The following is a 24,305-nucleotide window of genomic DNA, read 5'->3' as shown; positions in this document are numbered from 1 at the left end:
TTGTGTGGACAGTGCAATAGATTACTGATGACAATATAAAGAAGGTACATTTGGTTACCACTCTGCAGTATCGTTCACTGACTTGGTATATTAAGTATTGTTCTGATAATCCTTTGGCAACACTAATAGCGACTAAGGTTGCTTTAAACAAAGAGTTTAGTAATCCCAAGTCTGACTCGCAGTCAGTATTTGGATTTAAGGAAATCACGATGAGGGTAGATGAGATGCCTTGGGAATTAAATCAAAGGTTGAAATGTGTGATTCGGGAAGCGAACATGCAACTCACAGATGCTTAGAATCGCGAATGGTTTATAGCTTCACTTCTGCCCCACCTGAGGATTTCTTTGTCGCAACAATAGATAGGAACTCAGGCAGAAGCCCTGGAAATTGCGATGAGGTTGCATCTGATGCCTATTTAGGATGTGAATTTAGGGGTACAACAAATTCTCTCTCAGTTACAGAGCCTATGCTTAGAATTGCAGAGATTGAAGAAAGACAACGAGAGTAAACCAGAGGTGTGTGTGGAACTCTAGTATCTAAAGTGTAAGGGCCATGGGGCACAATAAAGACCATTGTCCTGTATTCGCGAACTATATCAGCGGGGGGGACCAATTCCCTTCAAGCCAGAAGCTCCAGCAGGGCCGAATGTAGGGACTGCGTTATGGTGCACTATTTATCAGGTTGTTGGACAACATGCGACAAATAATTGTCATTTGCTTCAAAAATTCTTCCAGACACCGCAGTAGTTGTTATATAATTTCTAAAAATCAGTGGGTCACGATGAGTGCCAATGTCGCATCTATGAGTTGATGATGGAAAGAAAACCTACATACTAGTTGTAAGCAGAAACTCTGCCTCCAGAGCAGGGAATCGAAAGGAGCACATGGAGAATATCAAGGACGAGGATGAGGTCGACGAGGAGGAGGGCCTAGTAGAGGTCGGGGGCAAGTTATTTGCTACAACTATAGAACACCATGGCACTACACATGGGAGTGTCAGAACCAGACACGCCCATCATGTCAATACTATATCCAATTTGACCACACTAGAGAAGAATGCCCGGTGCTGATAGCTAAGATGCAGGAGAAAAAGGCACAGCCTCAACAACCTATGTAGAACTTACAAATGATTAGAGCTGAGCCCCGCAAGGAGGATCAGAGCGTGAATATAGTGTTAAGAAGCGGAATAACGACTGTCGATGATAAAGGAAAACAACTTGAAGAGGATAGATATGTCTACAAGGCCCCAGAAAAGGAAGTTGTTTTGATCTGGAGTGAGCGAAGGAAACATTTATGGAAGCCAAGAAGAGCTTCGTTGAGGCATCCACCTCAGGAAGCTAGAACAAAGTACAAGAACCCAAGGTGCCTATAGAGGTTGATCCCTCCATTCTTACCACGTTCTTGGAGACCTGCATGAAACTATTGCGCGATTGAAAATCTGTGAAAGACTTGTAGGACTTAATAAACAAATGCACTAGTAAGGAGAACATCCTTGATGGACACCGCGTAGTTAGAAAAATTGGCAAACATAAGGCAAGAACAGGGTGCGAGATCAGGCTCACCATGAAGATAGGATATTATGAGATGGACCAGGTCATCTTAGATCTGGGGTCCGATGCGAACATTTTTCCAAAGCAAACATGGGAAAGAATGGGGAGACCTACGCTACAATGGTATCTGATTCATCTCAGAATGGAAAACCAACAGAAGATCATTCCTGTGGGATGATTATATGGAGTAACTGTTGATATCAAAGGTGCGAGCATGATGGATGACTTTGAAGTGATAGAGATCGCTGATGACACCCCACGCTCCTGGGAATTGACTAGGCCATTGACACAAATGGGGTCATCAACTTGAAGAAGAGGACAATGTCATTTGAAAGGAAATTGCTTCGGGTTGTAGTGTCGTTGGACCCTGCAGAAGGGGCGCACTACACTGAACTGGTCCGTGGTTATGAAGAAAGTGAGGATGAACTAGATCAGATCTACAAAATAACAGCGTGAGACCTAGACTGGATCAATCGATAGTAGATGGACAAATTTCATGGGACCAGGAAAGTTCTTGCACCTCTGATTTAGATGAAGAATTGGAATGTTGGTAGAATCGGCTGCATAAAGTATCCATGCTGCGATGCAACATGATGAATAAATTGTTGCACTGCCTTTCATCGGAGGTAAGGAAATTAATTTATTATGATAGTTTAACTGACGTGGATAAGTTTTTGGATGCATTTGAGCATGAAGTGTCTAAGCATCACTACTTCTGTTATCACAAAATCACTACTGAGGGCTGCAACCAAGCAAGATTTCATGTAACTCTTTCAACCTATCTTTAGATCAAAGCTTAGCCTCTTTGATCAGAGAGGGCTCTCTCACACACTCTTGATAAAAAACATTCACTACAAAAGATGGCTAACTCTTTATTCATTCATGAAAGCAAAGCTGGTTGGAAACATATCAAACTGGTTCTCATTGGGCTATGGAGTCTCATATATTAAGTAAACAAGGAAAACATAGTGATCTCATGGAAGTCAAGGCTCTTTGCATTACATGTCAAACATACTCCATCAAAACATAGCTTGCCAAACACACAGGAAGTCAGAGCATAAGATTATGAATTCTGAGTGATTGTGTTACAACAAGGCTATAAAAGAACATAAAGTATAAAACACCATCATTATATTTGAACATAACAATCCATCGAGAATCTTGAGTAGAGAACAACACTGCTTTACTATTACTGTCAAAAAAGTCTTACAATGGCCCAAAACAACTCTGTTTTTCTATAAAATGTCCAACCTTTTTTACATAAGAGTTATTTCTATATATAGCCAATCAAAACACTACTACCTGAGACTCCTCAACAAGCATGAAGGGAGCTCGGAATTCTGTCATTAATGACCTTAACTATATCATAAACAAACTAATTAATTACAAGAGATATTGTGCTACGAAAACAGAGGACTCCATTACATTGACACTTTAAGTCTATCTCCTCGTGTACTTTGCTGCGTTCTTGAAGCTTGCCACCTGTAGCACTTCAATAATAACCAAACCAAACTGAAAACACATTCAATGGATAAGCAGCTTCGGATGCCTGATGTGTAGATGATTCATCAACCAATAAGAATATGAACCCTATATTCACGGTTTCTGCCTCCCATTAGTGTTCATGCATTAATGATCATGTTTCAAGCCATTAAATCCCCTGATAGTCCCGTGTGACTGAAGCAAACTAATGATCTGGCCATCCCAAAGCTGAACAGGTGTAGCACTCAACACCTCAGCAGCTCAATCAGAACCCTAAAAATTCGGACATAAAGTGAAAACTTTTAACAAAAGACAAAATTTCACTTTTTCTTCGAATACTTACACCTGACATCCTTTTTAAACATCTGACTGACTTTCTATAGTCTCCATGCTGGCATTAAGTCATCCCTTTAAATATTTGCTGACCTCAGCATTCAAACTCAAGTTTTCAACATAAACAGTCATCTACAGCAGTTTCGTAGCGCGCTACGAAACTGCTGTAGGTAATCAAAATTAAACATATGAACCTTAAAGCAACAATAACTCAACTCTGTGATTTCTTCAGTCATTCTACATAGGTGTAAGGACATCAAAAAGTCTCAAAAAGCTTTAAAATGATGATAGCCAAAATATACCAAAATTTGGAAAGCACATTTCTCCTTGGATCATTTAGCTAGTTTGCCTAGCTTCCCTTTCAAGCTGCTGACTTCTTCCTTTAACATCTTGTTTTCTGCTCTTAAACTTGTATTCATTTGTTTCATGATTTTTGCCTGCTTCAGAGCTGGCACTGTCCACACATATGCATCAGATACCGAGCTAGCTTGACTGATCAAACTTGTTTTACCCTTCATTACAGCCTTCTTATAACTTGTATATCTTACTGCCTTTTCCTTAAAAACATTTTGAACCTGAGGTATTTCTTCCTTTGTTGCTCCAGCTTGTTTCTTAATAGCAATCACATTTCCACTTTGACTAATAACAACCTTATTATCCTTGTTCTTGCTTTTGGCTGCTTGAACTATTTCAGAGAAAATTTCAAGTGCCTCTGTCCTAGGCATTTCCAAAGGTGCTTTCTCTTTCTGAGCTTTCTCCACTTCTTTAATTTGCCTTCTAGTCACTGGTCTGCGTGGTTTAAAGGCATATTCTTCACTTGGTTCTTCAAACTTTAACCTTTTAGAAGCCCTTGATTTTTTAGAACTTTCAGGTGAGGACTGAGTTAGATCAATATGCATTGGTGGTACCAATTGATCTTGCTCAAGTTCAAGTGGTTCAATTTGTATTGGATAATCTTGCTCTAGTTCAATGGCTTCAAGTAAGTCATTTAAACTACCCTTTGAAATAGGACTTTCTTCCACAGGGACTGACTTTCCTTTCTCTTTGCTTAGTTGGCCTCTAGTTCTCACCCTTGAAACCCTTTCAACTTCACTGGATTTAGTTTCATCTTTTCTTTTGTGAGTCTTCTGTTTTGATGACTGAGGTGTTTCCTTTTCAGATACTCTAGATGATTTTGGAGTTTTATCTACTGATGCTTCAGGTGTTTCTTTAACTGCTGGCTTAGGAGTTCTCTTCATTGATGCTTCAGGTGTTTCTTTAACTGCTACAGACCTCTCTGATTTCTTTGTTTTAGCTTTAGGCTTCTTATGGTCTGTCACTTCTAACCTAAGTTCAGCCAAAGTAGGTTCCTCACTCCTTTCTTCTCTTTCTCTTACAGGTAATGGAGTGAGGCCTGTTTTGCTTGGGAAACCGGCCATAAACACAAATGAATCCCAGTCTTTACCAATTTTTTGTAAACTATCCAACACCAACAATTTTACTAGACCATGATGAAAGAGGGATGTTTCATAAGCATCTTTCTTTAACTGAATCTTATCACACATTTTGCTAATACTTCTGAACAAGTAAAAAGGTATGTCTATTGAACTCTTACCAGTGAAGTGTAACAGAAGTTTGAAGTGGTAGGAGTAAACTTTATTGTACCTACCCTCACATGTCAGGTACTTCTGGATACATGTCAATAGCATAGCATAATTCTCCTTTAGATAACTCCTTGGGACTGCTTTGGTGAGATCTTCATCTACATAAGGTGCCTTCAGAAACTCTTTGCATGGACCCATGTCAAACTTGAAGTTCTTGAACCATTCTTGGCCACCCCTCGGGATTTCTGTGACAGTGGAAATAACTTCAGGGGACACCGGAAACTCCAACATGGCCACCTTCGAATTCAGTCCAGTGAAGTTTAATGCGAAAGTCTTGGTCACTTCTGCATGACCTCCCTTCAATTTTTCACAAAATCGCCAGCAGCCAGCACTTCGAAATGCCTTTGTTACCTCCTCATCCCTGAGAGTAACATCTAACCCCTCCGGCTCTGTCCTCACACATTTACCAGAACGGTGTTCCTTTCTTTCCATGCTTCTTTGAGTATTTTTACACAAGGGACTGATGGTGGCTTGTAGCACGAAAACAATCTTCAGCTTTGGAGAGCAGGCTCGCTTGCAGTAGTCCGTTTAAATAAAAGCTTGAGCTTTTCATATAGCAAACACGTTCATATGATATGAAGAACCCATTATGAAATGACCACCTCTTATAACATCCTCTAAACTGACACACAACTACATGACTTCGGACCTTATGGCGAAATAATGGCTTATCATGACATGGAGAAGGTGTGAAATGACAATCATGAACGGACTTGTGACTCACTACTCTCGGATTTGACATTTAGAGAAAAACGCTGCAAAAAACCCTGAAACCCCGATTTCGTAGCGCAGGCAGTTCAAATTTAACAGGATGCGCTACGAAATCGCTGACAAACAGAGCGCTGCGAAAACACGAAAACATTATTTCGCAGCTAAACTGACCAATCACACCCGCGCTGCGAAACTGCGCAAGTACCAAAGACATCATACCCGCGCTGCGAAACTGCGCAAAGTACCAATGACATGACATGCTTTAACTAACAATGATGGAGGGTGTCTAATGATTTTTCCTTTACACGAATTCACATCAATAGCTCTTGAATTTCAAATTTGAAATTGACATATACTAATAAACCTATTTACAAGACTTCAAGACTTTATAAAAACTTATGGAAAACCTTATATACATGAACTATAGTTCCAAGTGATAACAGCTTCCAAGCTTTAGATTTGGCACTGTGCACTATGCCCGCATGATGGTGGGGTACACACAAAGATAGATTTGATGGATGGAAGGATTATAGAAGGATGATGAGGTTACAATTTGGATGACCTAACACTCGATTAACTGAGAAATATGATGGGAGGGATGATCCGTGCAATCACATAGTGAAATGGAATAAATCTTACAGAATGGAACCACGACCGAAGTGGGTACACTTATTTTTCCACACATTGGACACAATCCCCATGAACTGGTATTTGGAAATAGAGCTCTGCTATGGCACGGTGGAGTGGGATATATTGAGAGAATAATTCTTATTAACCTTTAGTTTTGAGGATGGCTTCTCAAGCATTTATGAAGCCCTATAGGAGATTAAGGCAGTCATCTTCAGAATGCCACAAGAACTTCTGGAATGGGTCCAGCTAGATTGGAGCACCCAGTTGCACCATGTGTTGGAATGTTATAACGTGACTGCTAAAGAGGAGGACGAAGACCCGAGAAATATTAACATTCCAGAGGCTGAAGGACATTGCGAAGTGGAGGGCCCGCAAATAGACAACCCAGACATCACCGTGTTGTTGAAGAAAAAGCAAGTAAACATTGGGATTGAAGCAAAACTAAAGTTTGCAAAAATTGGGGATTATTGGGATGATGATATTGTGTATAAAGTTGCTGAGTTACTCCGTGAATATCAAGATCTATTCCCTACCAAGTTTTCAAATTTGAAGGGCATAATTGGTGATTTGGGCGTTATGAAAATCACTATGAAGCCGAACATGAATCCTGCTAAACAGAGGTTGTATCGCCTTAATCCTAAGTACAAGGAAAAGGTTTGCTTAGAGTTGGATAAGATGCTAGAAGTAGGCATCATAGAACCGGTTGAGGAATCTAATTAGGTGTGGTCGATGGTGGTTCAAGAGAAGAAGCAGAAGGGAGAAATAAGGATTTGCATAGATCTGCGTAAGCTTAACAATGCGTGTGTCCATGATCCATTCCCAACGTCATTTACCAATGAAGTATTAGACAATGTTGGAGGGCAGGAGGCCTACTCGTTCACAGATGGGTTCTCTGGATATCATCATATTAAGATTTCGCTTGAGGATAGAAGCAAAACAACCTTTGTAACAGATTGGGGTTGTTTTCAATACACTATGATGCCATTTGGACTCAAGAATGTGCCTGCGATATTCTCCCATGTAGTCATCGCAGCGTTCAAGGAGTTAATTCATAAGTTCCTGGAAGTATACTTCGATGACTAGATAGTGTTCGGATTAGTAAAGCGCCATGTAGCAAGTCTACACTTGATGTTGGATATGTGTCGTAGATACCAGATCGTGCTGAACATGAAGAAATGCATCTTCTGTGTTGCCTTTGGAATATTGTTGGGTCACGTGGTGTGCAAGCAAGGGCTGATGGTGGACCCTACCAAGATTGCAGTGATAGTGAATTTGGAGGCCCCAAGGAACGTTAAGCAGTTGCATGTGATGTTGGGACATACAAGATACTACAAAAAAATTATTAAAGCATATGCTCAGATTACTGCACCTATGGAGAAACTACTGAAGAAGGATGCAAAATTATGTTGGGATGAAGAATCTCAGCACAATTTAGATGTTTTGAAAGAAAAGATGGTCACTGCACCGACCTTGGTATTCCGGAATTGGAAGGAGGAATTTCACAGACACGTTGATGCCTCTTCCATTGCGTTGGGTGCAGTACTAACGCAAGTCAATGAAGGATAAATGGACCATCCTATCACCTTTGCGAGTAGGAAATTATCGAAGGCCGAGAAGAATTACTCAACGATTGAGAACGAAGGATTGGCCATGGTGTATGTGCTACAGAAGTTCAAGCACTATTTGTTAAGAGGCAATTTCAAGATGTACGCATATCATTCTGCTATGAAATACTTGGTCAATAAGCCTGTGTTGGGGGGGAAGATCTGCAAATGGTTGCGACTATTCCAAGAGTATGACTTTGAGGTAATTTTGAAGCCAGGAAGGTTAAATGTAGGACCTGAGCATCTGTCGTGGATCGAAGTAGGAGAGGAGCCTAATAATTTGGAGGAAGGATTTCTAGATGCGCAGCTCTTCGCAGTGCACATAGCAGATAATCATTTTGCAGATATTATCCACTTTTTGACTACATGGATGGAACCGAAAGGGTATACAAGTAAGCAAGAGAAGGAACTTGTAGTGTGTGCAACAAAATTTTCAGTTGTTTTGGGACATCTGTATAAGATGGGTGCAAATGAAATATTGCGAAGATGTGTGCCATGTCTTGAGATAAATAACATTCTCGTTGAAGCTCATGAAGGGGTTGTGGGAGGACATTATGTAGGAAAGGCGACTGCGCAGAATATTTTGCGTGCAGGTCTATGGTGGCCAACGATACATAAGGATTCCAAGGTATATTGTAAGTCATGCGATGCATGTCATAGAATGGACAGACCATCGTGAAGAGATGAATTGCCATTACAACCTCAAGTATTCTTACAGCCATTTGACAAATGGGCAATTGATTTTGTTGGGCCAATTCAACCCCCAGGGAAGAAAACTAGTGCACGTTATATCATCACCATGACGGAGTATCTAACCAGATGGGTGGAAGCACATATGGTTAAGGATTGTACAGGAGCTACAACAGCAAAATTTTTGTTTGACTATGTCTTAACTAGATTTGGCTGCCCGAAAGTGTTGATGAGTGACCGGGCTATGCACTTTCTGAACAAAATGATCAGCGCATTGAAGAAATAATTGCAGGTCTATCACCAAAAGAGTACACTATATCACCCACAATCCAATGGTATTGTTGATGCCTTCAACAAAATTTTGGAGAATGTGCTGACAAAGATCTGCAACACGCAGCGAAATGATTGGGAAGTGCACATACCTGCAGTACTATGGTCATATAGGAATACTTGCAAGAAGCTGACAGGACAAACTCCATTCAAATTTGTCTATGGTATAGAAGTTGTGATGCCTATGGAATATATTATGCATAGTCTGCACATAGCATCTCTCACAAGTATGGCATATTGCGAAGCCTTGGAGGAACAGCCCGTGCAACTGATGGAGCTTGAAGAGGATTGATTCTTTGTTGGATTCCATCAACAAGTACAGAAGGAATGTGAGAAAGCCTAGCCCGATCACCACATCAAACTCTGCACATTCAAGGTAAATGATCTTGTCTTGTTATATGATAGTAAGTTCACTAAGTTTCCGAGTAAATTTCAGATGCATTGGCTGGGGCCATATATTATCAAAGAAATTATAGATGGAGGTGCAGTTCAGCTCACGAAGCTGAATGGAGAACCTTTTCCAGGAAGAGTGAATGGGAGCTAATTGAAGTTGTATACAGGGGATCCTGTGCAATGACTATATGGCGGCAGGACAATCTTAGTGCTCTAGGAAGTTGCAAGGGAGCATGAGACTCTAAACTACATTGCCAAGTTTGGAGGACTACATAGTAGGCAGGCTGTGTGGAAAATGGTGAGGTTGCAACATATGAAGCCGCACACATGTAGTTGCACCATGAATGGAGGTGTTACGTAGCACAACAGAAAAGTGGTCGTTGGGATCACTTTTCATGACTTGAAAGCGAGAAGACAATTAAGAGGAGTGGGCTGGTAGAATTTAAGGCCAAAACCTTTGAAGATATACTGCCAAAACAACATTAATTATCAGAATTTGGGGGGAATGGTCAGATTTGAATTCAAAAACCCTATAAAATTTGCATGCTAGTCCAATAGAGAACACTTTGCACCCTTAGAGTTATTGTTGAAATTTGTTGTCTGTCGCTCATGAGCCAAGTGTTTTGGGAGGAATTCTTTGCACACATAAACATTTCTCTGGAAGCTCGTGAGTTTTTTATAGAGAAGATGACTACCACCAACCCCATTGAAGCTCTGATTTTGGAAGTCGTTGTATCCCATGTCCCAGGCCCAGAAGTATCCAGTGTTGAAGCTACGCCTACAATGCCCACGGAACTGAGGTCACCAAGGCCAAAACAATCCATGGTGAAAGACAAACAACCTTCTGTGACAGAAAAGAAATCTGCAACCAAGGAAAAGTAGAAAAAGCCAGTGCAAATACATGCTTCCCCAAGGAAGCATACTGTGACACCAGCCCAGAAGAAAGATAAGTAGCTAGCGAAGGATAAGTAGAAGGTTTTAGACCTAGAGGTGGAAAAAGGCCAGGGACAGAGGATATTAACGTTGAAGGCATAAAGCCTATCACAAATCTTCCTGGGTATATCCCTCCAAGAAAGGGAAAGGCAAAGATTACCAAAGACCCAGACTCAGAGAAATTCACCATCTCCATGCCTCTGCTACCTAAGCAGGTGCCTTTTTAAGGTCCGAGTTTTGCGTGAGTCCCACTATTGAAGATGGAGGATTGGGACCTCACGGATCACACTAAGTTCCCACACTTAGCGACGGACAAATTCATGAAGTGAGTGTATTATGAAGAGACAGGTATGACAGCACTGGAAACAAAGGAATGGGTCTGCGGTGTTGATCAATCAGGGTTGCTCAACTTGCTATGGGTGCCACATTACCACGACACCCCCGTTACCACAATTTGCATACGCCAGTGGCTTAAATTGGTGCACGATGGGTGCCTATGGCTAGGAAGGCCTATACCCATCATTGATATGCTCATTCATAGGATTACACACCTACCACATGAAGTTCTAAATCCAGCCAAGGAGTTTGGCGGAAATACGGGGGAAAAGGAGCTTGCAGAGCGAATGAAGAAAGATTATGAACTTGTAAAGAAGTCACGCAGGTACTCAATTTTGTCTATCTCATACCCTATAGTTCAGTTGGTCACACAAATATTGGTAGGAAAGGTGATGGGGAAATGTTGTGCAGATGAGGTTTTGGCGCTCGTAGTGTCCCTAGCTACTTGTGCGCGAAGGGCGTCTTGTTCAACTAGTCTAGGTACCGGTGCCAAGAATTCCTCGGGAATCTCCACGAGGCCCAGGATAAAACCAAACTGTTTCATTATGATTGGTTACTATTGTCTATTATATTCGTTGCATGGGAACTACCGGAGGATAGCCAGTTTCCTCCACTGGAAGAAGGATTACCAGAAGCACCGCAATTTTCCTCTCTATGGGATATAAAGGACCCCGCGCGGATCATAGAGACAAAGATATTTTGGGTCCTGATGGAAATGAGCCTCCACATGGCCATTAACTACCAACCAAGGTTGTCCCCAACCTTGTACACACAGTTGTCATCCTACACAACATTCAAGGCTAACTTCCATAGGGTGTATATCCAGGCGCGGAAGGATCTAGCACAGAAGTGGCATAACTTGCCATATTTGGTCATAGAGACGGATGTACAAGAGGTGGTAGCAAGATGGCCCATAGAATGGAATGCCCCTTCAGATCTAGTTGTTGGGCCAAGAACAGGTGCGAAGAGCGCTGCTGGGAAGAAAAGGAAGGAGGCAGCCAAGCAGGCTATGCAAAACTTAGCTGCACAGAAAAAGAAGGATGATGTAGAGAAGGCTCAGATTGAGAAGGAATGTGCTACCAAGGAGAAGGTTAAACAAGAGTAGCACGAGACCTAGAAAGGTGACAAGTCACCTTCGCCAGAAACAGAAATAGAAGAACTTACAAGACAAGGTGGCGGAGGTGAGGAAGGGAAGCGCACCCCCTTCATTCTGAAAAGGCATGAACTGGAGTAGCAAGGTGGATCACGGAAGAAGTAGAAAGCTTAGAAAACACAGGTTGATCCCATGGTGCTCACCAAAAGTGATCTAGATGATATCGGTGATAAGGTCAGGGACGCCGCAACAAAATTATTGCAGCAATGGGAAAAACAGTACATGCAAACATTGGGAGGAGTTTAGAAGGATCTATGAGAGTTGTAGCTCCAAGCAACCAAGATCCAAGCGGATGTCAAGAAAGTAAGCGGTGCAGCAGGCAGTTCGGCACGAGGTCAAAGTATAGGCGCAAAGATGATTCCATGGCCGCAGGATGTGCGAGTCTTCCCCTTGCCTACAGGTTCAATTTTCACTAACACTGAGGAACAACGCGCCTTCCTTGACAAAGTCCCAAATATGGGCTTGAACCTTGTCGCGATGTAGCTAGAGTCATTGCATGCATTATTACAAGGACTCGTGGAAGAGATTTGCATCAGTGAACAATGAGCTCTCAGTGCTATCAGCAAGATCAAAGTTAATAATCAACAACTATTTGTTGAAAAGACACAGGTTTTCAAGAGAAGGAAATGCTCCAGGTGCACACTTCACGACTGGAGTCAGCGGTCGTGGAGACATGCAAAACAGTGTCTGAGCTTCATATTCTCGAGGACGCATAGCCAGAAGCAAAGATTAGAAAATTAGCTGCTAGTGTGCATGAAGCCAAAGCTAAGGTTAACTGAGTTCAATTTGGACTCAACATGAAGATCACCGAGATGCAATTTAAGTTGTAGCCTACAACTCTTCCGGAGTTCTGGGAGTAGTGCAAAGTCGTAATCAAGGAAGGACCAACCACTCTAGGTGCCACAGTTGTAGACTGCACAACAGTATTTTTGCAAGCCATGGAGTTGGTAACAAATCTGTATAAGGATCTGAACCTGCAGACACTGAATACAGAGATCGAGGAGCCGCAACGACAGTACGGCAAGGTTAGGGAAACGACACACTCCATTGCAACAATGAAATGCCTAGCCAAATTACAGGAGGGGAAGCAACTCCTCGCGTAGGTAGAGACATCACAGAAGAAGGAGGACTTGCTTAAGTCCAAGATGGAGCCTTGGTTATAGGATGCTTATTAGGTCATGACCATTATTTAGGATAAGCTCAAGGGATTGTAGCGGACAATGAGGTTGGCCGCAGAAGGACAAACTATAGAGAAGCTAGTTGAGGAGGTCAAACAGGTAGCCACTCAGAGCATTCTGAAGTTGTCGTGATCTAGGTCAAGATGGGGGATCTTTGCAACAAAATCACTGCACCAACCGAGTGACTCGAGGGCGAGTCACAATCTTTGTGTTGGGGGCCTGTTGGGATGAGGTCCACTGGGTCAGTTTTTGGGTTAAGATAACCCAAGTTTTTATATAATTTTTGTAAGAAATGTAAAATCTCCATGATTTTTGGATGCGAAGTGCATAGATCATTAGGATTCATAAGGGTTTTAGCCCCTTCTTTATGTAAATTTTGAGTCGGCCTTGAGATCCACCCATGGTCTGCGGACCATGGGATTGTATAAATAAGTGTGTCTTAGAGAGTTTAAGACAGATAGCTTAGATAATCATGGATGTAATGGGTCAATATAAGAAAAGCGTTAGCACAGAGAAGTGGGTCAAATAGGAAGAAATGTTCTGCAGCTGAGTGCGCAGAGGCCTAGGTAGAGTCCATAACTGAGTGCGTGGACCCCTGCAACTCAGTGCGTAGGGTAGCTTTGAGTATGTAAACTTGAATTGAAGATCAATAAAGAAGATTACCAAAGAAATATTGTGTATATCTATTTATCTTTGTTTACTTTTGTTTACGATATATACTATGGATAAATAATGTGGTTATGAAATATCAATTTAATGATGTGTGAATCTCTTGAATAACTCTTAATAGATATACATAATGCATGTTAAGTACTTTTTTGAAGACTGTGATGAATTCTTTTTTGTTTTCTAATTAACCTAAGTAGATATAAATGAACGCTAATCTAGGGTTGTTCTTTGATGTGCGTAAGTGGATAAATCAACTGATAAGGGTCCGCAAAAGTCGATCGTAGACCTTCGCGAATATTTGAAGGTTTTTTTAATAGCCCTAAGGGCTTATCGATCTGCGTAAAGGTAGATCTGAGGCACTTAAAGACATCACACCCATCTCTGGATGCAAAAACTTGGTTCTTGCATCCCCCCATACTGCTTTGGGTGAGATTACAGCCTACTCTATGTGGGTGGTTGCCAAAAGGGCCAGTAGTGTAGGGATTTGTTGGTTGGTGCAACTAACTCTGAACCTGTAGGACAGGGTTGTTGCTAAAAGGGCCAGTAGTGTAGGGATTTATTGGTTGGCACAACTAACTCTGAACCTAGGTTAGGACCCCCTAAGCCAACAATGATCCCTTTGATGAAGGACTTCCATTCCTCAATTAACCATTTCAAGGTGATCCTTACCATATCTCCATATGAATAGTCACACTGATTGCAACAAGCTCATATTTGAACTGAGACAATATCGTTAGATACAAGGTCACTCTTTCACCCTTTATCATCTTGGTGTACTTCAACTTATCCTCCAATAATAGTACGAAGTTCTCATTCTTATTCTAGAATAAATTATAAAGAGCCATCCACATCTCATGTGCATTGTTCTTCCCAGAAAAATGAGGTATTAGGGCATCCTTCACACCATCTAGGATGATCAATCTCACCCATGCATCCAAATCTTCATATATTTCCAACTCCTTAGGGTCAGTTAGCTTCTTGATCTCTTTCTCGGCGAACTCCCAAATCTTGTTGACCTACAAGACCAACTTGATCCTTTGCTTCCAAGGACTATAGTTAGACAACCCCTTCAACCTATCCTCATACCGGAGACTTGCCTGCAACTTCAACATTGTAGTGAGCCCTTCAATTACAATGTCATCAACTCCCTCTCACGTTGTACTTTGTTTCACACAACTCTGATTTACTTACTTCTAAAGTAGCTCATACATGCTCTAATACCATGTTTAATTTCCATGACCTTAGGTGTAAGTTAGAGTCTTAAAATAACTAATTCTACCAGACCAAGAATCTCAACAATAACTACTTTGCGCAAAGGAAAATATAAAGTAGTAAATCACATATGCATGAGTATACACAATTTTTAACAAAATTATATAATAATGTACAACCCCAATATTCGATATACTAAACCAAATCTGAATAATATAGTAGTCTATGGTATACAAGATACAATAACAAACATGTTGCACAAAATCTATGTCGTATCTTGTCCTATCGGTCCTTTTCTCCTGTACTACTCACTATCTACCCTTTAGTCCTTCAAAGGAAATCACATCAAGACTCTAGGAGGGATGCCACCCAACACTTCTGGAAGTCACTTATGTAGTATGTACACAGGCTGATCCAATCTGCTCTTTGGGGAGGCCTAATTCTCGAGCTGCAAACTACCATGCTAGTAGTCACCTTATTCCATCAAGCTACTACACTTCAACACCAATGTTCACCCCACCTTCAACTCCTCTTCGCAAATTCAAGATAACTCGTCTAGGGCTACTTTGGGCTATCAACATGTTTCCATCCAACAAGCCAATGATGCCCAATACATACACTATGAAATCTGCTCCTAGTTAGGGTTTCTTATCGGTCAAGACAACCCTAACACATGGCTCCCATAGGATGCTCCAATTCTGATCCAAATCCGGTCAACTCCTTGACCCAATGCACCTCCAAACGTTGCTCCAATTTTTTTGGTACTATTGTTGTTATATTTTGTCCTGGTTAGGGATTAGTCCACGATGCAACAACCCTTCACAACCTTCTTATAGTCCATAAACAATCTTCCAATGAAATGCAACCTAGGCTAAGAGAGACACTCCTCCTCCACACTAAAGGTAAGGGCTAAAACGAGCCCTCAAAACTTCCCACAACAGTTTTTCTATTATGGTATGGCTTGTGGCCTACCACACAACACTACTGCTACAACACAACACCCCTCAAACATTTCATCAACTCATCTGCATACCTTCAAACAAGCCAACATTCATCCCTTTAAGCCTCGACCTACCTGCAAGTGTCCCAGCCTCCAACATAGCCCTCGGTCACCCTGTAATAACCCTTAAAACAGTTCCTCTTGCTATGTTGTTCTTCCCTCTCTTTTTGCGGCCCAAAAATTAGGACTTAGTCTCTCCAACGAGTTGTCCGATGAGGTATGCATTGCACTTGAATGGATACTTGAATGACTTGACCTCACCCTCTATTTATACACCAATAGAGGGGCTTCCTAAAACGTCACACAAGGGGCTGCCAACTTGTCACATGCCTAGAACACCTTAGGCAAACCTTCACACACATTGACAAACCTATTATATAACTTCAAAAATTCATATCTCCACTTATACAATTAATAATTTGATGATTCTTGAAGTGTTAGATTCTCCTTTCGGCCCTCCATTGTCTCATGCCATCACATGTAGAAATGTGCTTCCAGAAATGCCCAAAACATGATTTGGTGAAAAACTCCATACTTGGGTTCCAAGCCCACAAGTGACACTTGTAGCGCTTTTCCCTCGAAACCCCAAACCCTAGGGCTTGGAGTACCTCCCAAGCTACACAAATCAACATCTTCCAGGGACAAACCAGATCCTACACAAATTCACCCAGTAATCAAGAGTTTAACCTTTGACGAGATTAACCATGTTCTCCCCTTGTTTTTCTGTCGATTTGAGTAACTTTCAAGTAACCATGAGACTTGGTGAGTCTTATTCTAGTGGTTACCATGAAACTCTAGAAAATTAACCCCTTTCCAACCTTTACGAAGATCCAACTCAATCTATATTCATGATGGACTTCTCTAATTCTTATAAAACGTTTTCTAGCCAAAGGTGCACAAGTAGGTTTGGAAGCCTTGATCATAGTGGGATGGAAGAGGGATAAAAGATGCTAGGAAAATATCAGGGAACCAGAGTTGAAAAAAGATATTGTACTTCCCTAAAGCCAAGGGTCTTCATCAATAAATTTTATCATATTTGCAACAAATACAAATTTTAATGGCAAAAAAAACTTTAAATGAGTTATTAAGTGAAATAACAGTTTAACAAACCCATCTCTTCTTTCTTTAGTCAGAAGAAAGAGGCTTCATGATTTAGAAAACAAACTTGCAAATAAAACATTTCTCAATTAGCAAGACAGTATTACAGGTCTTTCTCTCCAAACGATTTGAATGAAGGAGAATCCGGAGTTTCTTAACACATAATTTGTGTCATTCTAAGGCATACCACAATTCTCCACCATTTACACCCTTAAATGGACCCCATCACAGTAGCATAAGGCTACACCTGTGAATTCCCCTCTGCTAGTTGTTGTTTATGGGAACCCTGCAATGTTTCCTTTAAAGGATTAGAAACACCTACCCACAATGTCCAAACTTACCAAATTGGTTGTGTCAAGCTCCAGCCAAAAGCACAAGTCCCTGCTTTCAACAATTTGATAATGATTTCTCTCCTATACTATAGGTTTTAACCCTGTACAGAAATTACCTGCATATGAATACTAAAACACAAAAAATAAATAATGCGAGAGCATAACACATAAAACACATATACACAGATATTTTCCCCTGGATCCCAAAACTAGGACTACCAGCTTGATTTTTCATTATGTTCCTTTCAATGTTACAATACATATTTATACATGCCGAAGCATCCAATACCATGGATCGAAAAACCATCGTGTCCAAAACCATGGACCGAAAACCATCGCGTCCAAAAAACATGTGCAAAAATCATGCACAAAACCATAGGTGGGTCCGCCCAACCTAACATAGGGTCCAAAACCAAAATTTTTGGGGGCGCTGCCCCGGACCCCATAAAGTGGGGTTACGGGTGCTCCTCAAACCCCCTGTGACCCCCCCCCCCCCCCCCCCTATAACCCCTAGTTAACTATGTGGGCTAGTCATGGAAAGAATATAACACAACCCAACATTTTCCCACTTGTTGTTTTCTTTCCACAGGGGGGCCACAAGAGAGCATAGTCATTTTTCCAGCCCTAAAATGCCCATTGTCTCTCTACACCAAGAGAACTTCTCAGAGCTCACAGATTTTGTCAATGCATCTGCAGTATTATTCAAAGTGTCCACCTTTACCAACAACACCTTTTTTTCTTCTATCATATCCCTCACAAAGTGATACTGAACATCAATGTGCTTTGTCTTTGAATGATATGCAGGGTTCTTTGCCAAGAAAATTGCACTTTGGCTGTCACAGTCTATCCTTATAGCTCCCTATACTAACCCCATATTTGAACACAATCTCTGCAACCAAACTGCTTTCTTGCTTGCATGAGTGGCTACCATGTATTCTGCCTCTGTAGTTGATAGTGCCACTACAGATTGTTTCTTACTCATCCAACTGACTACACCTCCAAATAGGTTAAACACATACCCACTTGTAGATCTTCTCTGATCCAGATCTCCAGCCCAGTCTACATCAACAAAGCCACGAACATCCAACACTTTGTCCAATCCTAGTATTCCTTGGTAGCACAAACCATAATCACTAGTGCCACGCAAATACATGAAAACCCGCTTCACTAATGTCCAGTGCTCCTTTCCTGGTTTTGACATAAACCTGCTCAATACTCCCACTGCATGTGCATTGTCTGGTCTAGTACAGACCATTGCATACATTAGGCTGCCGACTGCACTTGCATTTGGAACACGGGACATGTCCTCTTCCTCTTCTTGTGTCTTGGGACACTGTTCAACAGATAACCTCACACCTATAGGAATAGGAACCTTCACCAGTTTACTATCCTGCATATTAAACATATGCAGTATTGTCTCGACATACTTCCTCTAGTTTAACCAGAGCTTCCTCTTTTCCCGATCTCTTTTAATTTCCATGCCCAAAATATAGTTTGCAGCACCAAGATCTTTCATGTTGAATTTGGAGGACAATTGTGTCTTCAAATCTTGGATAATTTCTTTGTCATTTCCAACCAGTAACATATCATCCACATACAAGACCAGATAAATAACACGGTCACAAATTAATTTAAAATACACACAATGATCTACTTTCCTTCTAGTGAACCCAAGTCCCGTATAAATGTATCAGATTTCTAATACCACATCCTTGGTGACTGTTTTAACCCATACAGAGACTTCTTTAACTTGCATACTAGTTCTTTCTTACCCTTCACTACACAGCCTTCAGGTTGCTTCACATATATTTCCTCTTCCAGATCGCCATCAAGAAATGATATCTTCACATCCATCTGTTCTACCTCAAAATCAAACGCAGCAGCAACAGATAAAAGTAATCTAATAGAAGTTACCTTGGCAACAGGAGAAAAAATATCACCAAAATCAATTCTTGGCACCTAGGAATAACCTTTTGCTACCAACCGAGATTTGTATTTCTCCACTTTTGCTTCTACATTTCTCTTCTTCTTGAACACCCATTTGCTGCCAATGGGTTTCCTTCCAGCCGACAACTCCACCATATCCCAAGCCTCATTTTTGGGCAAAGATGCCATTTCATCAACCATGGCCTCTTTCCAGAGTTTTCCATCTTCTGAGTCCATTGCTTCCTTCACAGTTATGGGATCATCATCAGTAACAGACAAAGCAAAATTGGAACAGAAAGCAAATGGACTATACCTTTCTGGTTGCCTTCTTTCTCGAACTGATCTTCTCAGACCCAGAGTTTGTGGCTCTTCATCCTCTTATTCCTCCTTTGCTGTAGAGTCTGATTCTTCCTCCTTTAGCTCAAACTCTATCTTCTCAGGTTCCTTTGGTTGGACTTCATGTTTAATAACATCTTTCACCTCTCTGAACACCACATCTCGGCTATACACAACCTTCTTTTTTACTGGGTTCCAAATCTTATCACCCTTTAAACCATCCTTATACCCAATAAAGATGCACTCTTTAGATTTACTATCCAACTTGGTTCGTTTCTCCTTTGGAAGATGTACATATGCATCACATCCAAATACCATCAGATGTGAAAGAGAGGGTTTCTTACCAGTCCATACCTCTTATGGAGTCCTATCCTCTAACACTGATGAAGGTGACATGTTGACCAGGTAACATGCAATATCCACCGCCTCTGCCCAGAATTCCTGTCCTAACCCGGCACCACTGAGCATGCTTCTTGCCCTTTTCATCAACGTTTTGTTCATTCTTTCTGCTACTCCATTTTGCTAAGGTGTATATGGAGTAGTCTTCTGCCGTGCTATACCACACTTCTTACAAAATTCTTCAAATTCCTTGCTGCAAAACTCTCCACCATTATCTGTCCTCAGCACCTTTATCTTCTTCTTTGTCTGATTTTCCACGAGAGCCTTAAATTCTTTAAACTTGTCAAAGACTTCAGATTTCTTCTTAAGGAAATATATCCATGTATTCCTTGAGAAGTCATCTATAAATGATACATAGTACACAGACTTACCCAGTGATGGAACCTTCACAGGTCCAAACACATCACTGTGCACAAGCTCTAATATATGTTTCGCCCTCTTACTACCAGAGGGGAAACTCACCCGATTCTGCTTCCCATATACACAATTTTCATAGAAATCAAAATCCAGAGAGCTATTACTCATACCTTCTACCATACCTTTACCATGAAGTATTCGAAGGCCCTTCTCTCCAATATGTCCAAGCCTTTGATGCCACAGCATGGTCTTCTCTCCAGAGACCACTAGATTTTCTGCTCCACTTCCAGGAACCACAAAACTATTGCACCAATCAATAACAATGCTATCTTGTAACTTGTACAGAGTTCCAATCCGAACTCACCGCACCAATACTAGTGCTCCCCGAACCATTTTGCAGGTATCCTTCTCGAACACTGTTTTTACACCTACATCATTCAACTTGCTAACAAAAATCAGATTTCTGGCTAATGCAGGAATATGCAGAACACCCGAAAGTGTTCTAACCCTTCCACCTTACAGCTTCAACTTTAGTTTTCCATGACCAACGATTCTAGCCTTCCTGTCATCCCCCAAGAAGACATCACCACCATCGTATTTCTCATACTCGCAGAACCACTCTCTATGGGGAATGAAGTGAAAGGATGCACCTGAGTCAATCAACCACGCCTCATGATCTACTTGTGTACTTGAATAAGCCAAGTACACATCCCCACCTTCATCTAAGGTGGTTTTTGCCTCTACATAAGGAGCATCATCAGATCCCTTTCCTTTATCAAGAGCTTTGGATTTACAGTCCCTTTTGTAGTGCCCTTCCTTTCAGCATTTCCAGCACACCACCTTTACAAATTTTCCTGGAGATTTAGATCTCCCTCTAGATTTAGATCTCCCACTTGATGACTTATTTTTGTTTTTGTTCTGGGACCGTCCAAGTACAGACAAGGCATCACCATTCTAGCTCTCCATATTTTTCCGTCTCATCTCCTCCGTCAGCAAGGATGAGACTATTTCATAAAAATGCAATGCAGTTGCATTACTAACTATTACAATAACCAGACTATCCCACGAATCTGGTAGAGAACACAACAAATTGATGCACTTATCTTCATCTGAAATTCTAATATCAACAGATGCTAATTGACTTACCACAATATTGAATGCGTTTAGATGCTCTGTCACCAAGTCTCCATCTTTCATCCTCAGGTTATACAGCTTTTTCTGCAGGAATAGTTTATTCACTAGAGACTTAGATTGGTACAAAGTCCCTAACTTGTCCCACAAAGCCTTCGTCGTAGCTTCCCCTGATACATTCAACAATACTGAATCTAAGACACACAATCGTATTGTGCTCTTTGCCTTCCGATCCAACTTCTTCCATTCTTCATCGGACACTCCTGTTGGTTTAGTACCTGGATCTATCGTGATCCACTGATCTTTATCCACCAACAGATCCTCCATCTTGAGTTTCCACAACTCAAAACTCTGACCATTAAATTTCTCGATCTCTATCTTTCCACTGCTCACCATCTTCTTTCACCACCAGAATCGATCTCGCAGATCTCCCACTGAACAGGGTCTACCACAGGCCCGAGCAAAACCCCTCAGCAACAAAGGCGTCCCCTTGAAGCCAAAACAGCTCTGATACCAAATGTAGGTTTTAACCCTGTACAGAAATTACCTGCATACGAATTCTAAAACACAGAAAATAAATAATGCAAGAGCATAACACATAAAACACATATACACAGAGATTTTCCCCTGGATCCCAAAACCAAGACTACCAGCTTGATTTTTCATTATGTTCCTTTCAATGTTACAATACATATTTATACATGCCAAAGCATCCAATACCATGGACCGAAAAACCATTGCGTCCAAAACCGTGGACCAAAAACCATCGCGTCCAAAAAACATGTGCAAAAATCATGCACAAAACCATAGGTGGGTCCGCCCAACCTAACATAGGGTCCAAAACCAAAATTTTCCGGGGCGCTGCCCCAGACCCCATAAAGTGGGGTTACGGGTGCCCCTCAAACCCCTGTGACCTCCCCCCCTTTAACCCACAGTTAACTACGTGGGCTACTCATGGAAAGAATATAACACAACCCAACATATACACCTTACATCTAGGGTAAAATTCTATCCGCTTACCAATGATATGGTTAGTGACCGTTAGTTTAGTAAAATTTATTAAATTCAGATATGTATACATCTTGAAAAATAGGTTGTAATGTAAGGGTTAATACAATCACTTTTCCTCTCAAGTCATCATGGTTTGATGGCTTCTACTACATACTTGGATTGAGATTTTGATGCCTTTGTGTGATATGGATATGGAATTACAACAAACAATTGAGTTAAAAAATTGGATTTGATGAATATCCATTTGTTTCCTATTATGAGATGACTTGGTGAATGGGTATGCAGGAAATTGACCTAACTTGAATGTTCATTTGCAAAAAAGAAGCCAAGTTGTGGCTAATATATTTTCCCTCGTGTCCGAAGATGAAGCTCACCATGAAGTTTATGCTATCTTACTTTGTAGACATGGTTTATTAGATCAAAGTCGTAGCATTTTGCTCCAAAAATGGATCCCCTTTCATAACTCCCTACATCTATTGGCATTACAGTTTACTAGATTGGATATATTTCCATTTGAAACTTACATTGGATAAAGTATTTATCTGGAATATTTTTTTTCCACTATAATTGTATTTTATTCTGTAATCTATATATTGACTTTCCCAACTCAATCTTTGACACATTGGGTTACAGGTTTCTGAACAAGGTTTTATCATATTTCAATCATGCACTGGACCTCAATTTCCTAGCTAATGCATGCAAATATACTTTCTTCAAGCCTAAGTTCATATTCTATGCCACTTACTTATCTGAGAAGATTGGTTATTGGAGATATATTACCATCTATAGGAACCTCAGAGAAAACAATGAGTATCAAGTGTATCCTATATTTATGTACTTTGAGAATTGGTTCCAAGACTAGAATAGGCACGATGACTTTTTCTCAGCTTTATTGAAAGAAAAGCCAAAGTTTCTGAATGACTGGAAGGCCAAGATTTGGTCAAGGTTTTTCTGTCTCTCGGTGAGTTAACCGTGAATTACATCTAATATATGCTAAAGATCTAGGAAATATGATGTCTGCTATTTTCATTCAATATTTATTGGATGCTTTTCTGTTTCTTATTCTATGTGAATGATTTCTTCTGGTTACATTTGCTTTCCTTTTGCAGGTATAAGTGACAATGCCCCTGAATGTTTTCTAGAGGACAACATTTTATGAAGGCATTGGACTGAACACAAAAGAGTTCGATATGCATGTTATCGCAAAGGTGGGTTAGAAGTTTCATATATATCAAAATACTTAAAATCCATTTTGCGTGTCTAAAATTGAGTTGTAGTGATGTTTTATGTGGGATGGATTTTAGCAATATATTTTTTTGACTGATGCAGACAAACTGAAATACAACAAGGATTTTTCTTGTTATCTTGGATGTTGAGAATCCATAATTCAAAAAGAAAATTGACATGATGGTAGACATCAACCAATTAATAATATCAATTGGAGAAAGCCAAGCTCCTAACTTTGTGAATAATCTCCAAAGAATTCCTCTTATAACTGCTTTGATGTCAGAATTAATAACAACTTATTTGATGCCACTCATGGATTCCAATTCTTTAGATTATGTTGATTTTAAGCCACATGTTGTGTACTAGATGCATTTCATACATGCAGAACTGCACGATTGCACTATATTGTCGAGACTGGAGCTCTGTGACTCTATGCCTCTCTTTGTAATTGTTTGAATTTTGAGATGTCCTACCCTTTTCTAGAAAAGCATTCATATCCTCGTAGAAGATTGTATTTAAATATGCACATGCTATATGCAACATTGGAGTTTTGTAATCTAAAGTTCTCAACAATAGAAAGTCTCTATGTATTATTAGTAAACACAATATTTAGACTCAATAGGCATTTTTATGCCATGATTT

At 40.7% G+C, this 24,305-nt stretch overlaps 1 pseudogene; it reads left to right on the top strand.

Moving 5' to 3' along the window:
- Positions 1 to 10,648: 10,648 nt before the first annotated feature.
- On the top strand, positions 10,649 to 24,029 carry LOC149222675 (magnesium-protoporphyrin IX monomethyl ester [oxidative] cyclase, chloroplastic-like; annotated as a pseudogene).
- Positions 24,030 to 24,305: the final 276 nt, after the last annotated feature.

Source organism: Pinus tabuliformis, chromosome Q (genome assembly GCF_031772625.1).
Source record: "Pinus tabuliformis cultivar Carrire ecotype Pingquan chromosome Q, CPIR1, whole genome shotgun sequence".
Classification (NCBI taxonomy): domain Eukaryota; kingdom Viridiplantae; phylum Streptophyta; class Pinopsida; order Pinales; family Pinaceae; genus Pinus; species Pinus tabuliformis.
The sequence above is the reverse complement of the archived record's forward strand: the minus strand, read 5'-3'. Positions and strand labels throughout refer to the sequence as shown.